General features: G+C 41.3%; 1 pseudogene; it reads right to left on the bottom strand.

Moving 5' to 3' along the window:
* Window positions 1-19289: 19289 nt before the first annotated feature.
* LOC102542992 (KATNB1-like protein 1 pseudogene) lies at window positions 19290-20215 on the bottom strand (annotated as a pseudogene).
* Window positions 20216-21609: the final 1394 nt, after the last annotated feature.

Here is a 21609-nt window from a genome sequence, read left to right as displayed (position 1 = left end):
GTCTTGTTTGATCTTTCCGCTGCTCATTATTTTTTTCTGGAATGTTCTAAAGTAAACCCCAAACATCATACCATTTCATCCAGAAATGTTTCAGTGTGCATCTCCAAATGATAAGAACATTTTTTTAATTTGTGTTTTGAAATAATCACTCTGGCTGCATTAAGAAAGGAATGGACAGGATCCAAAGTAGATGTGGGTAAACTTGCTGGTCTAGGCAAGAGGGGAGATTAACATGGACATTGGTAGTGGTGGTGGCAATGGAAATAACTTAGTCCACTGCAGAAACATTTATGAGGTAAAACTAACAGGACCTGGTGATGCATTGGGTATGGAGGCCAAGGGAGTGGGAGGTATCTAGGCTGACATGATGTTTCTAGAGGGATGAGTGATGAGAAGGAGTCTAGGTAGAGGACCAAGCCTGGCGAGAATGACTGAGAGTGGATTTTGGACATGTTGAGTAAGGGGTTACCTTGGAACCTCCTGAGATGTAATGACTAGTAAGCTTCTGGTTCACAGGCCTGAAGCTAGAGGATAACTCTTGGCTAAAGATAGATATGTACGAGTTATGTACAAAAAAATACTAATTGAGGCCATGAGAATGGCTGAGATTAAGTGGGGAAAACACCCAGATAAAAACAAAGTGAGTTCAAACCTAGGACTAAGGAACTCTAAATTTAATGGCTGAGTAGAAGAAAATATTCCTGCCAAGAAGATAAAAAGGAATAGCCCTCGAGGTAGGAGAAAAACTTCAGAAACTCAAAAACTCAGGGGAAAAATGTCCGACGACTTTCCACATGCGGAGTGAATGCCCAGCAGAGCACAGAGGGCACTGACAGCCATCAACCCTATTGCTCAACTGCAGGAATGAACCACAGAGACACACTGATGGTGTGTGGGTCCCTGTCTGCGTCTGTCACTCTCACACCCACACCGCCCTCACAGAACCTCAGTCACCCTGATCCTCAGTACCTAAAACCACGCTTGGCATATGGTAAGTTCTTAATAAATATGTGCTAAACTAAACACATACAGTCAGAGAACTGAGACACAGTTCCACCTTCTAAAGAAGAGAACTCAGACATTACAGACGGTCCCCACCAGGTGAAACCTAGAGACCTCTGAGTCTCATGCAAAGCCTCTACCTACAAACCTCCATGCCTCCTCTGTCAGCCACAGCATGTGGTAAGTTAAGCAAAATTAATACAATCGACATTTGGATGACCTGCACCTCTGCCCTCCACCACTCACATGCATACAAAGTTAACTGAATTTTTTCTCACACATTTTCTTTGCCAGAAATATTTTTAAGGGTACTTTTCATCAGTATTAGCCCAAAGGTTGCATCAGTGGTGTTTATGGGCTTCCTCCTCTGGGCTCAGGGCTGTGTGACTGATTCCTGTCATTTTCATCAGAGATGGGCAGAAATACACAAATGGATCTTGAAAGATGGGAGTTACACTTCAGCAAAGAATTCACAAAGATGCCATAATCCACAGTGGCAATACTAGTGACAGAGCAAGTCGAGTTGGGCCACCGAAAGGGCACTGTGGAGAAGGAGTCATCATGGAGAACTTGATAGGTAGAATACAGACAAAATAAGTGGGAAATAGAGAAATCCTGGATTGCTGACGGAAGCTGAACTCCACTTACAGTGTTCTTTTGGTTTTATGGTATAATGCAACCAGAGATTTCAGAATGCTCACTTTCTGCCTGTCTGCTCAGATAAAGGGCGGGGTAAGTATGCAAACTCCAAAATGATGGTAAGTGAAGGACTGTTTCTATGTGGCTCTGGGAAGTATTCAGACCCATGAATTTGTAGGGCATCCTGAGCTCTGCGAGTTCACAAATAATTATGGAGCCTAATTAGGAAGCCAGGATGCTGGCAGCCTCCTCGCCCTGCCCTCCTGCTCAGTTTCTCTGCACTGCATGATGACAACGGGGTTTCCTTTCTCAGGAAACTGATGCAAAGTGCCTGCCTTTGCTTAGCGACCCCTCGGCCACATGGTTGTCTACTCGCTGAATCATAATCTACTGATTATCTACTGATCTTGGAACAGAATCAGTGTGGTTACACATTAATATTTAAAAGTTTTGCTTTTTTAAAGTGTCAGAAGTAGAGTCTGGTTGCAACTAAATAAACTCTATCAGCAACTAAATAAACAAAAATAAGATCCCTCATTCAAACCTGGGTTTTAAAATGAAGTGCATTCCATGGTGCTTCTTCCGTTAGCGTCATCACCACACTGTGTATAATGGGATGTTTGCTTGACCATCTCTGAGTGAAGATAAGCTCCCCGAGGGAGAGACCATGGATGTTTATCCCTAAATTTCTAGATCTTTTTTTTTTTCACTTGTAATTACTTTATTTTTTTTTAACATTTTTTATTGATTTATAATCATTTTACAATGTTGTGTCAAATTCCAGTGTTCAGCACAATTTTTCAGTCCTTCATGGACATATACACACTCATTGTCACATTTTTTTCTCTGTGATTTATCATAACATTTTGTGTATATTTCCCTGTGCTATACAGTGTAATCTTGTTTATCTATTCTACAATTTTGAAATCCCAGTCTATCCCTTCCCACCCTCTACCCCCCTGGTAACCACAAGTCTGTATTCTCTGTCCATGAGTCTTTAGATTCCACATATGAGCGATCTCATATGGTATTTTTCTTTCTCTTTCTGGCTTACTTCACTTAGAATGACATTCTCTAGGAGCATCCATGTTGCTGCAAATGGCGTTATGTTGTCGGTTTTTATGGCTGAGTAGTATTCCATTGTATAAATATACCACATCTTCTTTATCCAGTCACCTGTTGATGGACATTTAGGCTGTTTCCATGTTTTGGCTATTGTAAATAGTGCTGCTATGAACATTGGAGTGCAGGTGTCATCCTGAAGTAGATTTCCTTCTGGATACAAGCCCAGGAGTGGGATTCCTGGGTCATATGGTAAGTCTATTCCTAGTCTTTTGAGGAACCTCCACACTGTTTTCCATAGTGGCTGCACCAAACTGCATTCCCACCAGCAGTGTAGGAGGGTTCCCCTTTCTCCACAGCCTCTCCAGCATTTGTCATTTTTGGATTTTTGAATGACGGCCATTCTGACTGGTGTGAGGTGATACCTCATTGTAGTTTTGATTTGCATTTCTCTGATAATTAGTGATATTGAACATTTTTTCATGTGCTTTTTGATCATTTGTATGTCTTCCTTGGAGAATTGCTTGTTTAGGTCTTCTGCCCATTTAAATTTCTAGATCTTGATACAGCTCTTGGCTCATAATTGGAGCTTCAAAAACATTTCTGAATAAATGAGGTAGATGAAAATCCTCCATTCAGTGATTTCATTTTTCACTTACTTTGGGATATTCTCATCAATTAGATCTGTGAGGGTCCAAAAAAGTAACCGAGTTCCATCCACTTGATTCGCTGAGGAGAAAACTGAAGCTTACACAGATGAACTCTGTGTAGCTTTATACTGTCTTGATGGCAGTTGTTTTACTGGTGTTTCACACCAAACTCGTTTGTGTTGTTTCTCCTCATCACTCTCAGGCAAGATCCCAGAGGACAACAAAACAGTCCTGCCAGGAAAGACCCAAGGAATTCCAGTCCAGGAGGATTTTCTGTTGGAGAGACTTGAAGGTCTCCATGGATGGTGAAGGCTTGAGCGATCCATCAACACTACTAGTCAGTGGCAGAGACAGAATCAAACTCAAGTCAGACTTCTACTTTCAAATCTTTCAAATCACCTTCCTCCCAAACCTCAGGAATTTATATTCCAATTTTGTGCCTTCCCATCTTCAGAGCCTCCCTCGAGTTTGTGACCCAGGAGTCTGGAAGGAAACTTGTGTTGACTCATTCACCTCCATCAGTGTGCCACCAAATCCCTCTTTTGGTCCTGTAATAACAATTTCTGCTTGAGGCAGCTGCCATTTTTAGCACAACTGCTTGTGTGCAGTTCAGGCCCCATCACCTCATTTTCCCCCAGGATGTCTAGATTGAGATTTTCTGCCTCTCTGTCTGGCTGATGTGCTTGAATTCTTGAACTTCATTTCTGTTTTCCTCCACTTTTTGCCAAGTGCTGTAATTATGTTATCTCAAGCAGAGCAAGTCTGCTCCCCAGCACAGCATGGGGGTCATAATGTGACACCCTGATGCCCAGCAAGGAAGAATTTTCAGACTTCGGTTTCAAATGCCAACACTGATTTCTCTCCCAAGTCCTCCCATGGAAGAGTCTAGTTCTAGGAGCTCTCATCCAATAAATGGGAATTCCACAGTAATTTGCTCTGGCTCCAAACTGAAATCTCAAAGTCTGAAGCCAGCAGGGGAATGACTTAGGTCTAAGGGGGTAATTTTGAGACAGGGTTGACCAGTAGTCTCTGCCCAGGAATCCCCTTTTCACTGAGGGCATTGCTTCTTTCAACATCATATTTAGCAGCTCCTGTCCTAAGAAACAAGCTATTCTATGCAGACATCTTCCTTTTCTTAGGACTGTCTGGGACTGTCAGGTTGAATAAAGATTTGAGAGCTTGGGAATTCAGCCGTGATCTGTCTGAAGGTGATTCTTGGACTAGAGTTGCATGAATCACGACACCAGAGACAGCTGAGTCCAAAAGCAAACTCAGGATAAAGAGTATCTATAAATTCAAAATACCCAAGGGATTGGCAGAACTGTGCAGACTGACTCTACTAACACTGCAGTATGGAGCAGTGAGTTTGGCTTTTAATTATTCCCATAAAAGACAGATTCTTTGTTTGCAAGACATTCTCCCAGCTGTGTAAAAATAGCTCTCTAGTCAAAGAATCTCAAAGCAGTTAATGTAGCTGGACTTGATTTCAGTGAATCCTTGGCTAGTTAGGGACAATGGCTGTAGTACTAGATTAATGAGGCCAAGGTCAGGCAATCAATTTTCTTGTCCTAGTCCATGTCCAGAGACGGTGTCTTTTAACTTTCCTGTACATGCATGCCAAGGTTATAAGGGTGATGAATACGGGAAGGAAAAAGAAGGAAATCTGGACTAGCAAATTTATCAGGCATAACAGGATATACAACTCAAGACATATACAGAGGTCTCCTCTGACATGACTTCAAAAGGGTGTTACTTCTCTGCTTGTCTCACTCCTTCACCATATATTTAAGAAATTCACCTACATAATCTGCCAGAATCTTTTACATGATACTTAAAAATGAGAGCACATTCATTTATTCAACAAATATTTACTGACCATCTTCTACCCAGCACTGCTCCAGGCTCTGGGAATGCAGAACAAAGCCCTTGTCTCATGGTGCTTTCATTCTACTAAGAGAAGGCAGAAATAAACATACAAACACAAACATAAATATGATAACTTCAGATGGTGATCAATGCTATGAGCACAATAAAATAAGACTACGGGATAGAGAGTACCTGGTGTCTGTTAAGGGATGTGCCTCTCAACATTAGTTTAGAACCTGAGGGAAGGTGGGGCTCTCTGAAGAAGCTAGACCTGAAAAGAAGGAAGTAGCCCTCCAAAGATCAGGGGAGACAATCCCAGGATAGAGACAAAGGCCTGAAATAGGGTCAAGCTTGGCATGTTGGACAGAGGTACAGCTAGGGTGGTGGAATCACAGTGGAAGAGGAGGAGCGTGATCAGAGATAAAATGGGAGAAGGAGGCTGAAGACAAATCTGTCAGAACTGGAAGACCATAGTGAGGAGTTTGCCTTCTGTTACTAATTGTCAATCAAAGCCACTGGAGAGTGGTGGTAGCCAGTGATGGCTGTCAATAATTCCTGCCTCCTGGTATTCACACCCTTGGATTATCCCTTTCCTGTACCAGCATTTGTCTGTGTACAATAGCATATGGTGGAAATAACATGTTACTTCTGAGGTTAGATCAGAGTTTTTCAACCACAGCACTGTTGACATTGTAGACTAGATAATTCTTTGGGGGTGTGTGTGTGTGTGTGGTGGGGAACTGTCCTTAATGTGGCAGGATGTTTAGCAGCAACCCTGATCTCTACCTACTAGAAGCTAATAGCACCTCCTCAACCAATTGTTAGGACCAAAGATATCTCCAAACATTGCCAAAAGTCTCTGGGGGAGGCCAGGAAGCAAAATCACCCCTGGCTGAGAGCCATTGAGGAAGATCTTAAAAGACATTGTACCTTCTGCCTTGTTCTCACTCACAGGGAACTCACTCTGAGGGAAGTCAGCTGACATGTTGTGACAACATTAAAGAGCCCTATAGAGAGGCCCACAGGCCAAAGACTAGGCCTCCTTTCACAGGTATGTGAGTGAGCCATCTTGGAAGTGGATCTTCCAGGCCCAGTCAAGTGCTCAGATGACTGCAGCTCTGGCTAGCATCTTGGCTGCACCTGATGAGAGACCCTGATCTAACCTCTCACCTGAGTCTCTCCTGAACTCCTGACCCATATAACTGTGAGATAAGAAATTTCTGTTGTTTGAAGCTTGTGGATAATTTGTTATATGACAACAGATAACTAATATGGAGGGGGTAAATATGGAGAGTGGTACCATCTGATTTATACTTTAGGATCCATCTGACTGGTGTGTGGATAATGGGCTACAGGAGAAGCAAAGGGGAAAATTGGGTACTGATTAGGAGGTTGTTGGCATGATCTGAGCAAGAAGTGATGATGACAGATTTACACTACTAATATAAAATAGATAAACAACATGGACCTACTGTGTAGCACAGGGAACTATATTCAATTTCTTGTAATGAACTGTAATGAAAAAGAAATTGAAAATAAACAAACACACACACACACATATATATATAACTGAATCGCTTTGCTGTACACCTGAAACTAACATTGTAAATTGACTACATTTCAATAAAAAATAAGCATTAAAAGAAGTGATGGTCTAAACTAGAATTATAGCAATGATTAAGGTGACTGCTAGTTCTTACAGCACTCCTGTAAGAATTAAAAAGAGGGACCTAGTCCTCAAGGTATTTTAATTTTATTTTTAAAAATAATATATTTTTTAAAAGAAGAAACACTTTGACCATTTGATAAAATTTTTCCATAAAAAAATAGAAATCTATGATGTCTATCATGTGGGTGGGAATTCCCTTGGGAATGTCCCATCTGCACAGTCATACAGGGAGATACTAGCAGTGGTCATATTGAGAAGCGGTTCTTTTAAGACTGAAGCAATTTTGGATAGTGTTGGGTTCAGTGTGGACAAGATACGAGGGCAAGATAACTGCTGGATTGGGGTCTGAGCAATTAGTTAATTTACTAAAACAGAGAAGATGAAGGGAAGACTCAGTGGTGGGATTGAGGTGAGGGTGAAGGAAAATCAATAGTTCTCTTCTGGTCACGTTAGTTTGAGGCACCAAACAAATATCAAAATGGAGGTGTTGAGCAAGAATTTTATGAGCCTGGAACTCAGGGGGGCTGTCAAACCTAGAAGGACATATTTGGGAGTCATCAGCCTATAGAGAGGTATTTAAAATCACAAGATCAGAAAAGATACCCTAGAAGAATGTGTCGATAAGAAAGATGGCCCGAGACTGAGTGAGTCCTGAAACGTCCCAATGTCGGAAAGGTTGAAGCGGGGGAGGGGAGAACTGGTAAAGGAAAAAAAGTTTTCATCAGTGAAAATAGCAGGGAAAAAAAAGGAGAGGACAGTGGTCTGGGAATTTACAGAATAAAGAATTTCAAAATGCTGGAGTGAGCCACAGAGACACTGTCAGACCCAGGCATGCATGCTGATCAAGGAGAGCGATGCCTCATATGAATCAGACATGAAATAATTGACCAATTAATGAATGAACAAACAATAGCAAACATGCATATTGTGCTTTCTACTTGACAGGCAGTGTTCTAAGTCCAGTCTGTGTGTTAATTCGGTTACTCTACACCATAACTCTATAAAATAGGTACTAGAACCCCTAATTCCAGATGAAAATAACTGAGGGCTAAATAATTTGCCCAAGTCCACAAAGCTAGTATGTAGTAGAGTCAGGATGTGATCCAGCAGTCTGGTTTCAGAGCCCATGCTCTTAACCTCTATGCCATGCTGTCCATAAATGAATGAACGAGATAATAGTGATTTAAATTTGGAATACATTGAATTATTGGTTTCCCTGAGCTTGCTCCATCTAGGTGGTATAAAGAAGTCAACTGGAAAGAGACGGGGCAATGGGAAAAATCAAGCCTTATATTAAAACAGCACCTTGCATGATGCACAAAAGCAATATTGCACAAAATATAAAGCAATAAGCACAAAAGCTAGTTGTGCTAGCAACCAAGTAGACTATAGCTCATTGACAGCATCAAAAGGTTAGGTCCACTTATTTCCATTTCTTATGGAAGAATCCATTCTCAAAGTTTTCTGGCCTCTCCTAATTTCTGACTCCCAGCTGTGCTATTTAGCTCCTTCCCCTTGGTCCATGGACATCTTTGATGCCCCATCTCATAGCCTCTCAGCCACATTTTTAGCTCCAGCTTTTGCTGTGGCAGCCAGCAAGAGTACCATCTGACATGCTCCTTGCATTCTGCCCAGGGTGGCTCTGCACCACCATATGGTGAGCCCGTGGATACCCACTCAGCTGTGCCGGTGTGTGAACCAACCCGGAAGCACAAGGGAGATAACACCCTAGAAGGGGGTCTTAATGCACAGTTCCTAGTCAGTTCCTGTAGGGTGGAGCCCCAGGTGTCTACTCTCAACAATACGCCTTTGCTTTGGCTTTTGTTCCTTTCCTATTTCCCAGACCCTCAATTCTGTTCCTTTGGGGTCACTTCCCAAAGTAAATTATGTGAGTCAAGTCTTTGTCACAGAGTGCTTTACAGGTGAATCACCTTAAAGCCATCCCTGTTACATGGTCTGTAAGAGCTCTGACAAGAGAGCTGTGAGGCTGGGTCTTTCTTGAGAGGTTCATGATCACCACCTTCAGTCCTCAGGACTGAGAAGAAGGCCTGGGTCTGAGCCATGGTTGCACTGCTCACTTACTAAGTAACCTTAAATAAAACACCTAACTTCTCTGTGACTCAGTTTTCTCATCTATAAAATGTGAAAAATAAGAACATCACCTTCCTCTGGTGCTGTGAGATAATGGATGTGATAATGAAGTGTTGCATATGCAGAGACTTGGTAGAATGTTAAGAGTGTGTGTGAGTATAAGTGTGTGAGTGTGTGTGTGTGCATGTGCTCTTTGTTTTACTAAGACATCTCCAAGCCATAATAAAATTATTCCAAAGTACATTTACACAATACCATAGCCACCACCCACATGTGGCTATTTAAACTGACATGAAATAAAATCAAATGGAATTAAAAATTCAATCCCTCAGTCACACTAACCACCTCTCAAGTGCCCAAGAGCTCATAAGGCTAGTGGCTACTGTAGTGTTCGCTAGCACAGATATAGAACTTTTCATCATCTCCGATCATTCTATTGAATAGTGTTGTTCGGTGGTCTTATTGTCATGAAAGCTGAGGCAGGGTGGGGAGGATGTCATATCTCAAACTCTAAGGCTGTGTCCATTAGTCAGCTATCTGGGCGCTTTTCTCCCCAAAGCTTTCCATCCACCTGGGCATCCAGGCCCATCTTGACCATGCACAGTGCCTGGAACTGGCTCTCTGGGTCTCCTCTGCCAGAACCATTTCAAAGCATGTGCCCCTAGGTAGAGCAGGCACCGCATCTCTGAGCAATGGAATGATGCCTTCCCACCCACTGGTTGGCACAGTGAAAGCTGGGCACTAAGAAAAAAGGAAGCAAGTCCAGCCACGCTACAGAGCCATCAGCCTCCTCATAGAACTTCCTACTTCTGCATATGTTACCTGCAATCTGCTTGCAAGACACCACACAGAAGGCATGCTACTGGCAGCACAAGGGATCTAAGAATGGAAAGCCCACTAAGTCCTTATGCTGTTTCCGTCTGATCTTTTGGAGGTTGGAATGATTTTCCACTGGGGGTGCTATAGGTGCCTCCACACTTCTCCTGACCCACCCATAAACCTGACAGATGAAGGCAGTGTTGTTCCCAGTAGAGATGGGTTGTGGGAAATTGTGAAGTAGAAAGTATCTTCCTTCTGAGGCTCACTTCAGTGCAGACCTACTAGGTGCCCACTGTTCTCAGACAAGCCCAGGTCCCACTTCTGAGGCCCCACCTGCACCTGCGCTCACTCAGAAAGTTAGCACACTTGCTCATTTTTGGCCTTGACTTTCTCACCATCAAAATTTTCCTATATCTGAGTCATCCACGGTAATGCAAAAATGAGTCAAGATATTATCTGCATCATGTCTGAAGTCAACAAAAATATTGTTGAGATACAAAACCTCAACTTCAAACTTCCCCAAGAGGAAATCTACTTGTTGATCTGAAAGTAACCAATCCCCGCGACAAACAGCTCCCCTGTTGACATCTACCTCAGCCCCCCATCGCACGTACACAGGCACAACGGGTGGTGATCATGCAGCCCGGAGGAGCCCTCTGTAAGGTCACGTGAAGCTGTTGACCCCGGCCTTCACCTGACCTTTAATAGGTGACCCACGCACCCCCCACACCTCACACACAGCCGAAGGGAGACTGATGCTGTCACGGCCAATACTCTACATCTTCCTGCCACCTCTTCTCCTCCTCTCTCAAACAGTCACACTTTACACCTTTTTAGATGTAATATGTGCTTCCTCCCGCAGCTTTTCTTAGTTCTTCATGACCACCTTACTTCTCAATCCCTGGCTCTGAAAAATTTTTCCCTACCTGACATCCCAGGTGACTTGTCAAGGTTGAGAAAATCAGGCTCATAGTATAACCCAGATATTTTAGGAAAGCATATAAAATAAAGTTGGGAGAGGAAAAATATAATATTAAATTTCTGGATTATTTTAAGAAAATTAGTGCCATCAACCCAAGAAAGGCTATGTATCAAATCCTTCAATCACAAAGAAAAATTAAATATTTAAGAAAAATATTCTGGAAATTCCAGGATCATTCAAAGTCCAAATGATGAGCTTGTGACCTAGTCCAGTGAACGTTGGAAATATTCTGTACTGCTGCACTGAGTTTTTAAGGGAAGATTGTAACATATTCATTAAATAGTCATATATTACAAAAACCATAATATAACCCAGAAAAAGTAGTATACTGAGCAGAGACATGATCCAATAAGGGAGACATGGTTGGAGCTGGGAGTCTTTTGCTTTATACCAACACCAAAAGCCATGGTGGAATTTTGAGTTTAAAATTTTTGGCTTTGGAATCAGAAGGCTTGAGTTCAAATTATGACTTGATAACAAGAAGCAGAGGCAAGTTACTAACCTCCTTACCCCTTTCAACTGTGACATGGGACCATATCATCTTCACACTAGGATTTTTAGAGGATTAAATATGGGATAAAGTATAAAAAACACTGAGGATAGTGTCTTCCACATAGTGATTAACTAATGATAGAACAATGACTAGTATTATTCCCTTATCAACATAATTATCATGATCATTACTATCCACTTAACTATCAGGATTTCTTAAAAACTGATTAGAGTTAGCAGTCCACAGAGAGTGAAAAGCAAGGAAGCCAAGATTCAAGCCCCAGTAAGATTAAAATCTGCACTCCTGACCCAGATGCCTCCCAGCTGCCAGGCCACAGTGCTTCCCTGAGAAATGAGCAGACTGAAGTGCCTGCTTATTTTGCCATTTTTTTCCTGTTCACCTCTTGACTGCTCCTACAAATAGATGTTTATTTAATCAGCTAGTCAAGGGAAATTTTCCTTTGTGGAAACTGAGAAATATAAAGACTGCCATCATTTACAAAACCAGGTGAACTGGCTCATTTTCCCATAATTTTCACCACATGCTTAAGCTGACAGTTTCATGAACACAGCAAGGAGAATAAACAGCAAGACGATTCACTATTTTCTCAAACAGATTTTTTGCAGTGACGTTTCGCAACAAGATAGAAAACCTCCACCAAAATGACATTTTTCTTCCCTGGAGAATGTCTTTCTAGGAGACCTGCCTTTTCCACCTCTGCAGGTGATAAAAGAAAATGCTTTGGTGTCCCTAACTCCTGTAAACCATGAATCATGACCAATCCCTGCAGAAATGAGAATTAACATCCAGAGTTTATGGAGTAGGCATTCATCTACAAAAACCAGGAACCACATTTGAATATAATTATTTCTGGACAAAAAGCAAGGCTTAGAGAAAAGAATCCCAAACTTCTCACGTGATATTTATGTCCCCTCCTCCTCCTCAATCTTTAAAAACATGCACACACACATAATTTAAGACCCTTTGTACCGGTCCAAAAAGCTGCAGGCACCCTTGCAACACCAAACAAAGTAATTTGCTCCAACAAAGACCTTCAAATGACTAGCTAGAGCAATTCACAACTGTACCTTTTGTCCTCCCATTTTAATAGCCACGGCAGAGGTGTGTGGGGGCCAGAAGTAATTATCTGAGGTTGAGCAACAATGGAGAGATAAAGCCAGGGTCATCTCAAATAAAGATTTCACACCACTTCAACGCCAGCGGCTCCCAAATGAAAATGAATCTGCTTTGGTCTTTACGGCCAGTTAGTGGGCATCCATTCTTCATCTGGTGCCGAGGACACCCGTAGTTTTCCAACTTAGTGAGTGTGGAGGAGGCAAAAGCCATGATAAAGATGAACACTCTCAAAATATACAATGACCAAGCCTGGAGTCCTGTTGCAGGGACTGATTACAGAGACGAGCTGCCCAGGTTTGCTCACCAATAGCATTGAAAATTATGAAATCGCCAGTACCTTCCACTGCCTCCTCGGTTGACAGCTTAACAAGAAGGCCAGTGCTAACTGGCCTTGAGGACTCCACTTATCTGGCCCCTTAAAGTACTTGGTGATATTTTCAGGAAGGCCTGCGCCTTTCTTCTGAGAGCCAGGCCAGTCCCAGCAGAAGGGTGGGTGGTTACTAGAGAAATCAACACAAGCATACTTTTTGTATAATCTGGTCAATTACATATTCTCACTATTAATCGCACCTTGTGTAGAGCGACTGATTCATTTAAAACTAGGATTGCCAGATAAAAGACAGCACACCCAGTTAAATTTGAATCTCAGGTGAAATGATTTTTTTTTCTTAGTATAAGTATAGCCTATGCCATATTTGGGATCTACTTATACTTAAAAATATTTGATTATTTGAAATGCAAATTTAACTGGGTACCCTGTATTTTTCACTTGCTAAATCTGGCAACCCTACTTGGAATCCCCTTGTAGTGGACTAGATTATTGTTCAAAAATAATCATGTCCAACCCCTCCCTCATCTTCAGTGTGGGAGTTTAAGTTCCCATTCCACCAAAATTTATCTGAACTGTGTAACTTGCTTTGACTTCATGGTGGGTAGAGGGTGCTTCCTCCCTTAAATTGGGTTTGACAGTGAAAATTGGTTTGCCCAATGAGAGGTTAGCTGACATGACACAAGCAGAGGTTTGAAATGGGTTTGTGTAGCTGGGCTTGAATTCTTGTACTCCTCCCATCACCACGTTCCTGGGGAGTTTTCCCTAGGAATGAACATGTGTGGAACTGCTCTCAACCTAGGCAGCTCTGAGGACCCAAGCCCCATCAAATTCAGAACTTGATGCAGAGCTGCTCAGCCAAGCTTGCCTAGATCAGCCAACTCCTAGCCAAACAGTAGTATTGTTTCAGACATTAAACCTGGGGGCTGTTTGTTATCTAGCAGTAATGTAGCATTTGCAGACTAAAATACTACTAAAGTTGGTTTCAAACATAGGAAAAAAAATCTTTGTTTCCTTAAATAACTTCTTAAAGTAGCCAAAACTTCACCTACTACAGATGTGGTAATCTCAAAATGTTAAAGGGACTCTACCAGGCCTCCTCCAGCAAAATATTGTGCCAAGGGTCAGAACAAGTAAGTTAAAATCCCACCTCTGCTATTTGCAAACCATGGTTTGTGGGTAAATAGATGAGTTTCTGAGTATGCTTGCCTACCTATACTGTGGGGATAATTTCTATCCATCTGCTCACTAAAGTTACAGTGAGGAACCAATGAGCCAATGTATCACAAGTGCTTTGGCCAATTGTAAAATTCTGAATGAATATGTATAAAGCATACAGAAACATGCCTTGTACAGAGTAAGTGCCATATGTGTGTGTTTGCTAAAAAAACAAGTGTGTACATACAGAAATGCACATCTATCTTCACCACACAATCTTACCTACTCAACCTTTTTTAGCACGTGCCCTGTGCAAAGCATAAGGAGGGTGTTAACTGAACTGAGAGGAACATTTCCTAACCCAGATAGGAAGGTCAGGACAAGCTCCCCAAAGGAGAAAAAGATGCAATATATGAAGTTACAGTGATCTCTCTCACTCACTTGCACAGATGCCGACTGCAAGAACAATGTCACAGAATTTTTTCCTAGCTTCTGAGACACGGTCATTTAAGAGAATGACAGCAGCAGCCCCTCACTCGTTCCACTGTAGATAGTTATATTTTCCCAGCATCAATAGAAATGGGTGGTATGGAAGCAGAGCAAAGGAGAGAGAAAAAGCCCACAAAAGCCCCTCGGAGACTCCATAAATCAGCTTGACTGAAGCTGTCATTTTCAAGAAAGCTAGATTACCTTTTTTGTTTGGCTTGGTTTCTGGTTGCGTGAAACCCATTTTTCATGCAAAAGATGTGAACTTTTCAATTTTCAATTTATATTGTCTCTGATAAAGCTAAATGCCCGCTTTTATCTACCAAAGAAAAGAATCATTAATAAATTTTTCAGTCAAAATCTGTTTATACAGTCATTGTCATTTTAAGAGGGGCTCCAGGCTTCATTACAGACACCAGAACTGCATTTCAAGGTGTGATCTGAGACATGTGAAATTTAAGCATTAGTAACATCCCTATCGGCCTTAATAAGGACAGAATAAGAAAAAAAAAAAGGGAGAGAGGAAACAAAGGAATTAGATTTGATAATAGCTGTACAGAAAATCAATCAATAGACATTTATTGAGAACCTATGGACATTTAATGCTGGACATTTAGACCTAAATAAAATATGTTTCCTGCCCTTAAGGAGTCCACAGTTCGATGTAGGAAACAGACAGGCAGATTTAAGATAGAGTAACAGAAACTTAATAGAAACGGAGAAATTATGATACAGTAAGAGTTATAGGCTATGCAGACACAGAGGACAAAGTAGCATAGGACGTTACAGAGGGTTTTACAGAGAACATTCAATCTGGAGCAACATTGGAATCTTTGTCAAAAGCCATTGGTGACTCAGCTAACAACATTACACTTTTTCCTTCCTAACAGATACTCTCTGTTCAGGTACCAGGTAGATCTCTGAGAGGTAGCTCTAGACCAAGGCAATGAGTTGAGTGAGGTCCGACCAGTCACAGCCATCCCATTTCCCTTTGCCTGTGATTGATTCAGGAGTGACCATGTGAACCATTTTTAGCCAATGAGATGTAAGAGGAAGCCTGCTAGACAGCTTCAGGAAAATTTTCTACCTGATTAATAAAAAAGAAGGCGGCTCAAGAAAAAATGGCCCTTGAATTAATAAAAAAGAAGGCGGCTCAAGAAAAAATGGCCCTTGATCCACCACTTCTGCCTTTCTGCATCAGCACACCATCCTGCCTACCAAACACTACACTTCTTTTCTTTCTAACAGAACCCAATCTGGTGGTCGTAGCCGCAGCAACTCACATAACCACCAAAGCAAATGTCGCTAGCCCTCTGAGGCTGGCAGAAGGAAAAGATGAGGACAAGAGGTCATCAAGCCACAGAGTCAATCCTGGAACCACCATCTCCAGACTTCCTGTTAAGTGAGAGGATAAACTCCTGCACGGTTTAAGCCACTATACCAGTATTCTATTGCTTGTAGTTTGAGACATTCAAACTCCCTGACATAATGGATTCACAGTCTAGTCAAGGAGCTTCCAGTTTAGGGACATTTAGTCTGGGTCTTAAAGTATGAGTAGGAGTTCATCAGATAGACTAATAAGGGAAAGAAGCATGGTAGTCCAGGGAGACACCCAGAGCAGAAAAGATAAACAGGTGGCAGACCATGAAGGGCTCAGGCCATACTAGGTGTTCAGGCTTTATCTTGCAGGCAATAAAAGGCCAGGAGGGGTTTTAAGTAGCAGTTAATTTAATAGAACTCACTCTGCCTGTAGTGTACAAGCTGGATAAGAAAGAAGGGAGGCTAGAAGAAAGAAACTGGTTAGTAGGCTGCCTAACAGGGGTGAACTTAAGACCTCCCTTCCCCAGGTGTTTTTGCTTTGCGGCAAGGTAAAGTTTAACTTTCTACACAGGTTAAGCAACCTCTTCTGACTTGGCCTCTCACTTTTCCTACACCCAGTGATCCTCCACTGATATTAAGCAGTATGTCATTTAAATTCTTCTCGCAGAATGTAACTGACTTGGCTTTCGCATCAGCAATCACTAGGAAAGTTGCCCAGCTTTGCAGGGATGAATGGCATTAAAAAAAAATCATCAAAGCCAACCAACAAACAAAAAATAAGCAATTCAAGGCCAAACTCTGTTTCTCCAGGGAAGGAAGGAGGCATTGCAAAAAGGACACAGAACAGGAATGCAAAATCACAAGGCTCTGCTGCTTATGAGCTGTGCCACTGAGAAGAGCCACTGACGTCCACCAACATCATCAGCGGCCCTCCCTGTGTAACTTGAAGGTGAGATAAGATAATCCCCAGCAGTTGAAAATTTCAAATTCTGGGATTCTGAGCATCCTAACATTCATGAAGGCCCACTCTATGTCATATAGTATACTAAGCTCTTTACATATTTTATTTCATTTGACCTTACTAGCAACCGAAGGAGCACTATTACACCCAAGGCACACATGCAAAAACTGAAACTTACAGATGCTAACGATCTTGGTCAAGGTCACAACAAGAAGTAGAGGAACCAAGATCAGAACCCAGGCCTAGCTGACCCCAAAACACTGTCTGTGTTCTTAACTTTTTTTTCCCCATGATATTCTGAACATACATGATTAGTGTAGAAACTTTGGAAATACACAGTCAGTATAAAGAACCCTATTGTGTTGTCTTATATCTGTACTGACAATTGTGAGATTATGCTGGTTTTTCTTTTTCTCTTTATGTCTAAACATAAAAACATTTTGTATTTTCTTTTTTTTTTTACTGCATGCAAATATTCTTTCAGAGTTGACATCTAACACTTCGTACAGCTCTGTACCATGCTGTTTACTAAATAGCCTTTTGAGCATTTTCTCTGTTAGTAAAATTCTTTAGAAAGATTTCGTGGATCTTTGGAAACATTTTTTTAAACGAGTCCCCTATTGTTAGATATTTAGGATGGATTTTCACGGGGTTTCATTTTTAATATAAATAACACTGTGTCAAACATCTTATGGATTGATTTGGGGAAAACGATTTGCAAAGGGTATAAAATATTTTCCACGGTCCTGTTATATATCACCAATATGCCTTGCCATTTAAAAAAAGTTTAAGGAATTCATGATCATAAGCACTCTATCAAAGTATCTACTGTGTACAACCCTGACATCATTTAAAAAATCTTTAATCATTATAGTCAAAAATGTCTTCTTTTGTTTTCTGTATCTTCTTTTATTTTCTGTTATCTTTGATTCTTAAAGAGGTTAACTTTTCTGAGTTTATTAGCTATTTTGATTTCCTCTCTGATGAACAGGCTGTCTACTTCCTTACTGAGATCTGTTTTACTTACCAAAAGGCACAGGCTCCAATACACATGCATCTTCAACCTGCTGTCTGTCATGGATGTCAGCTGACGTCTACTGCAAAACACTCAGGGCAAGAATTTCTCGTTCTGTTTTTCCCACCGGTTCTATGGAACATAAATGTAATGGTGTGACTCAGACAACTAGGAGGCTGTGACCTGAGAAGGTAACACACAAGATTTTTTTTTAATTAGTTAATCTGTCAAGATCACTCCACGGGTCTGCACCATGGTGACCAGAGGCTGTGATGCAGGTGATTAGGTTTGAACATTAAGGATTCCAGGAATCTTCTGTGAGTACTTCTCCTTGGCCCTGAGACGATCACACTGCCTATGGGCACTGATGATTCCAAGGAATTTGCCAGCAATAGGGTGACTGCCTTAACAGCAAGGACCTGACTACCTAGGTTACTGCCTCCCTCCCCTACAGACTGGCCACAGCTGATGCGATGACGGATATTTCTCACCATTCCATTTATACAATAAAGATCATTGACTTGCTCTGACTGTTTCTGTGAGCCTTAACCTTTTCTATAACATCAGTGAGATATGACCTGAATGCCATTCATTCTTTCATCAATTCATTCAAATACTTGCTGAACATCTGTTATTTGCCAGGCACAGTGACTGGCAATAAAGATAAAATGGTAAACGTAAATGAACATGATCCCTAACCTCATGGATTCTAGAGAGAAGAAATGTTGTTAACCACGTAATCACACAAACAAAGGTCTCCGGAGCACAGTGCCCTGGTGAAGCAGAGGAGACATGAAGTTAGAGAGGTAAACCTGGATGGACCCAACAGAGCTTTGGACAACAAGAAGCCACTGACTGTTGTGACCACTACTGGGCTCTGCAAAGGTCACTCTGGATGTTGGATGGAGAAAAATTTGGGGGGGGGGGAATTAACATTTGGAGGGGGACGGTAGAGCCACATTTGAAGCCAAATACTGTGGTCTGGGAGAAGCAATGAGTAGTTTGTACTCGGATAGACAAAGATGGAGTTTCCTCATTTGCTCTTTTTTCTCCCCCATTTATTGAAGTCGAAAGCTTTTTTATTTATTTGTTTTGGTTTGTTTGTTTTTTAACACCTTTACTGTGGTATGTTATTTCCTGTACAGTAAACTACACATATTTCAGATGCACTGTTTGATGAATTTTGATAGATATATACACCTTAAAAAAGTAATAATGATTGGTCTTTGTGATTCCTAGTAATAAGTCCTGTCTTATTTTTTCACATAGTATAAATTATAGTCTTATGCAGGACTGCATTAAGAGCCAACAGTTCTTAAATAATGTTACCAAATAACCATATAAATCCCAAATGCAGCAAAGGCAAATAATCTTCATAGTGTACTTCTACCTCATTGAAGTTGAAGTTGCTCTTTTTGGATATTTTTCCACTTCAATGTCATGTAGATTGTTAGCATTTTGTTAGTGGTTTCATTATGTGGCTTTTTAAAGGGAAAAAAGTGGTTTTGATTTCTTCTACAGTTCATAGCTCTTTGATGAGACATTTTTTGGGAAATCATATAGTCCAGGGATGTTCTGAATTACCAAATGCTATTTAGTAGATGAAGTCTTTCAATGCAACTGTAATAAATAAGCATTTACATCCTTGGCTATATTACCTTATATCCTGGAACCAAAGTAAGATGGTTTTCCTGTTCCCACAATCAACTTCTTTGTTGTTTTAAAATTCGAATATTTCCATCATTTATAATTTCTGTTTTGGATGATAGTTCTGACTACCATCTTTTTTATAACTGCTTGAAGCCAGTTTAAACCAACTGTTACATATTCTTCAAAACTGCTTTTAAGTAGTGACTTTACCAGAGGCAACAAGTCTACACAGCAGCCAAGTGAGATGTATTGCTTTTCTTCCTGTAAACTATTGGTTGGCACAGGAAGGCAAACTACCCCAAGTCCAAGGTCTTCTATCCTCACCAAAGAAGCTACAAGTTCACTTACACTTCTCTTTCTCCAGGAAGTTAAAGCTACATTCAATCTCAAATTCCTGCTGAACAAAACTTGTGTCATTGTTTCCTGGTCCTGAGAAACCTCAGAGGGAAAAACAAAACCTACTCTATTTTGATGATGGGCTCTCTGTCTGTGAACAACCAGAATCACTGGAATGAACCAAATATGAATATTGTGGCATAATTTTTCAGGGAGGTGGCCTGCACAAGCCAGTCCATTTTCTTTATTTGCCATGTCACAGCCCCCACTTCTAAAGACTGGTTTCTTCTGTAATAAGGATTTGGAAAGGGATGATGAACTTTCTTTATGTGATAGATGATCTTACGTAGCTTATCTGGGCTTTTCACAGCTTGTCCAACTGTTCTATTTATGTAAGCAGCCAACTGTTTTGGAGATTTCTTAAACTCTTTCGGGTTCTTGTTAGTGAAATTAGAGAGCCTTTTTTCTAGGAAGATCAATGGAATGATCCTCAATATTATCACAAAAGTTCCTTTTCTTTCTTTTTAAACAGTGTGGGTTTCAGATGCCATAATCTCTTACATACTGACGCCTTGTGGTACTGCGATGCCTCTGCCCTGCCCAGGCGCTGACCCACAGTGCCCCGCAGCCTAGACTCCATTTCAGTCCCTTCTTAGTTGTAAGCGAAAACACTGAAAGCAAGTCCTTCTTTCTGACAGAAGTGTAACATCATATTGGGAATTTGTACTATCATTCTAAAATCTACTTATGGTCTTTTGAAATGCCTTAATTCATTTAAAAAAAAAAGGTAATGGTTGAATGATTAACCATATGCCAGATACTGTTCCAGGAGCAGAGACTATCAGGATGGAAAAGATTAGCAAGATTTATACCCTGACAGAATTTACACTTTACTGGGTAGACACACATATGAACATAGGTACGACAGACAACACGTTTATATTCGTATTCATATTTATAATCTCAGGTAATGGTTAGTGTAGTGAAGAATCCAGGTGGGACAACTGGATGTAAAAGGACAGTGGGGGAACTATTTTAGACAGAGGGGTCAGAGGACATTCTTTTGAAGAGGAGGTGACATTTGGTTGAGCCCAAAACCTTGAGAGGAAGTCACACCAAGACTGTGGGAAAGAGAATTTTTTAAAAAAGAGGAAGAGAAAGTGCAAGAGATTTGTACTGGTCATGTTACGGTAATAACTGGAACAAACAGCCCCCTAATCTCAATGGTGTAACACAATCAAAGTCTATTTCTCACCTAGACTAGAGCACAGCCCAATGTAGGCCTCAAGGGAGAGGGAAAATGCTGATCGTTCCACTGCGTCACCGAGGCACAGACTCCTTCCCAAATGTGGATTCACCATCTGTAAGGCCTCAGCCTCCTTTGCATTCAAGTCGTAGATGAAGAAAGAAAATACAAGTTTGCATGTGCACAGCTTTACAGACCAGAACCAGAAAGGACCATTTCCACCCACACTTTATTGCCTACAATTCAGACACCCACCTGTGAGGAGGCAAGGAAGTGTGTGTCCAGGAATAAAAAGGAAATGGTATAGTCAACAACTGGCCAGTGTGTGCCACAGGTGCCAAGACTGAAATAATCTCGGTTTGTGCACAGGTCATGAAAAGAGGATGGATTTGATTCTAATTGACAATAGGGTGCTGACTATATATGGTTTCCATCTAGCTGCTGTGTAGAGACTAAGGGGTAAATAATGGAAGCAAGAGAACTGCTTAAGAAGTGTTTGCACTGGTTCCAGGTGAAGCGCTGCATTGAGGCTTTGGCAGTGGAGGTGGTGAGACGGGGTCAGACTCAGAGGACATTCTGAAGGTATCACTGCCAAACCTTGCTTATAGATGGAATGTGGGGTTTGAAGGAATCGAAGATAACTCCTTAGTTTTGAGTCTGAGCCCCGAAGAAGATGTGAGATTTCCTCAGATGGGAAAT

Source organism: Vicugna pacos, chromosome 5 (assembly GCF_048564905.1).
Source record: "Vicugna pacos chromosome 5, VicPac4, whole genome shotgun sequence".
Lineage (NCBI taxonomy): Eukaryota > Metazoa > Chordata > Mammalia > Artiodactyla > Camelidae > Vicugna > Vicugna pacos.
This window is presented reverse-complemented; position numbering and strand designations above follow the sequence as displayed.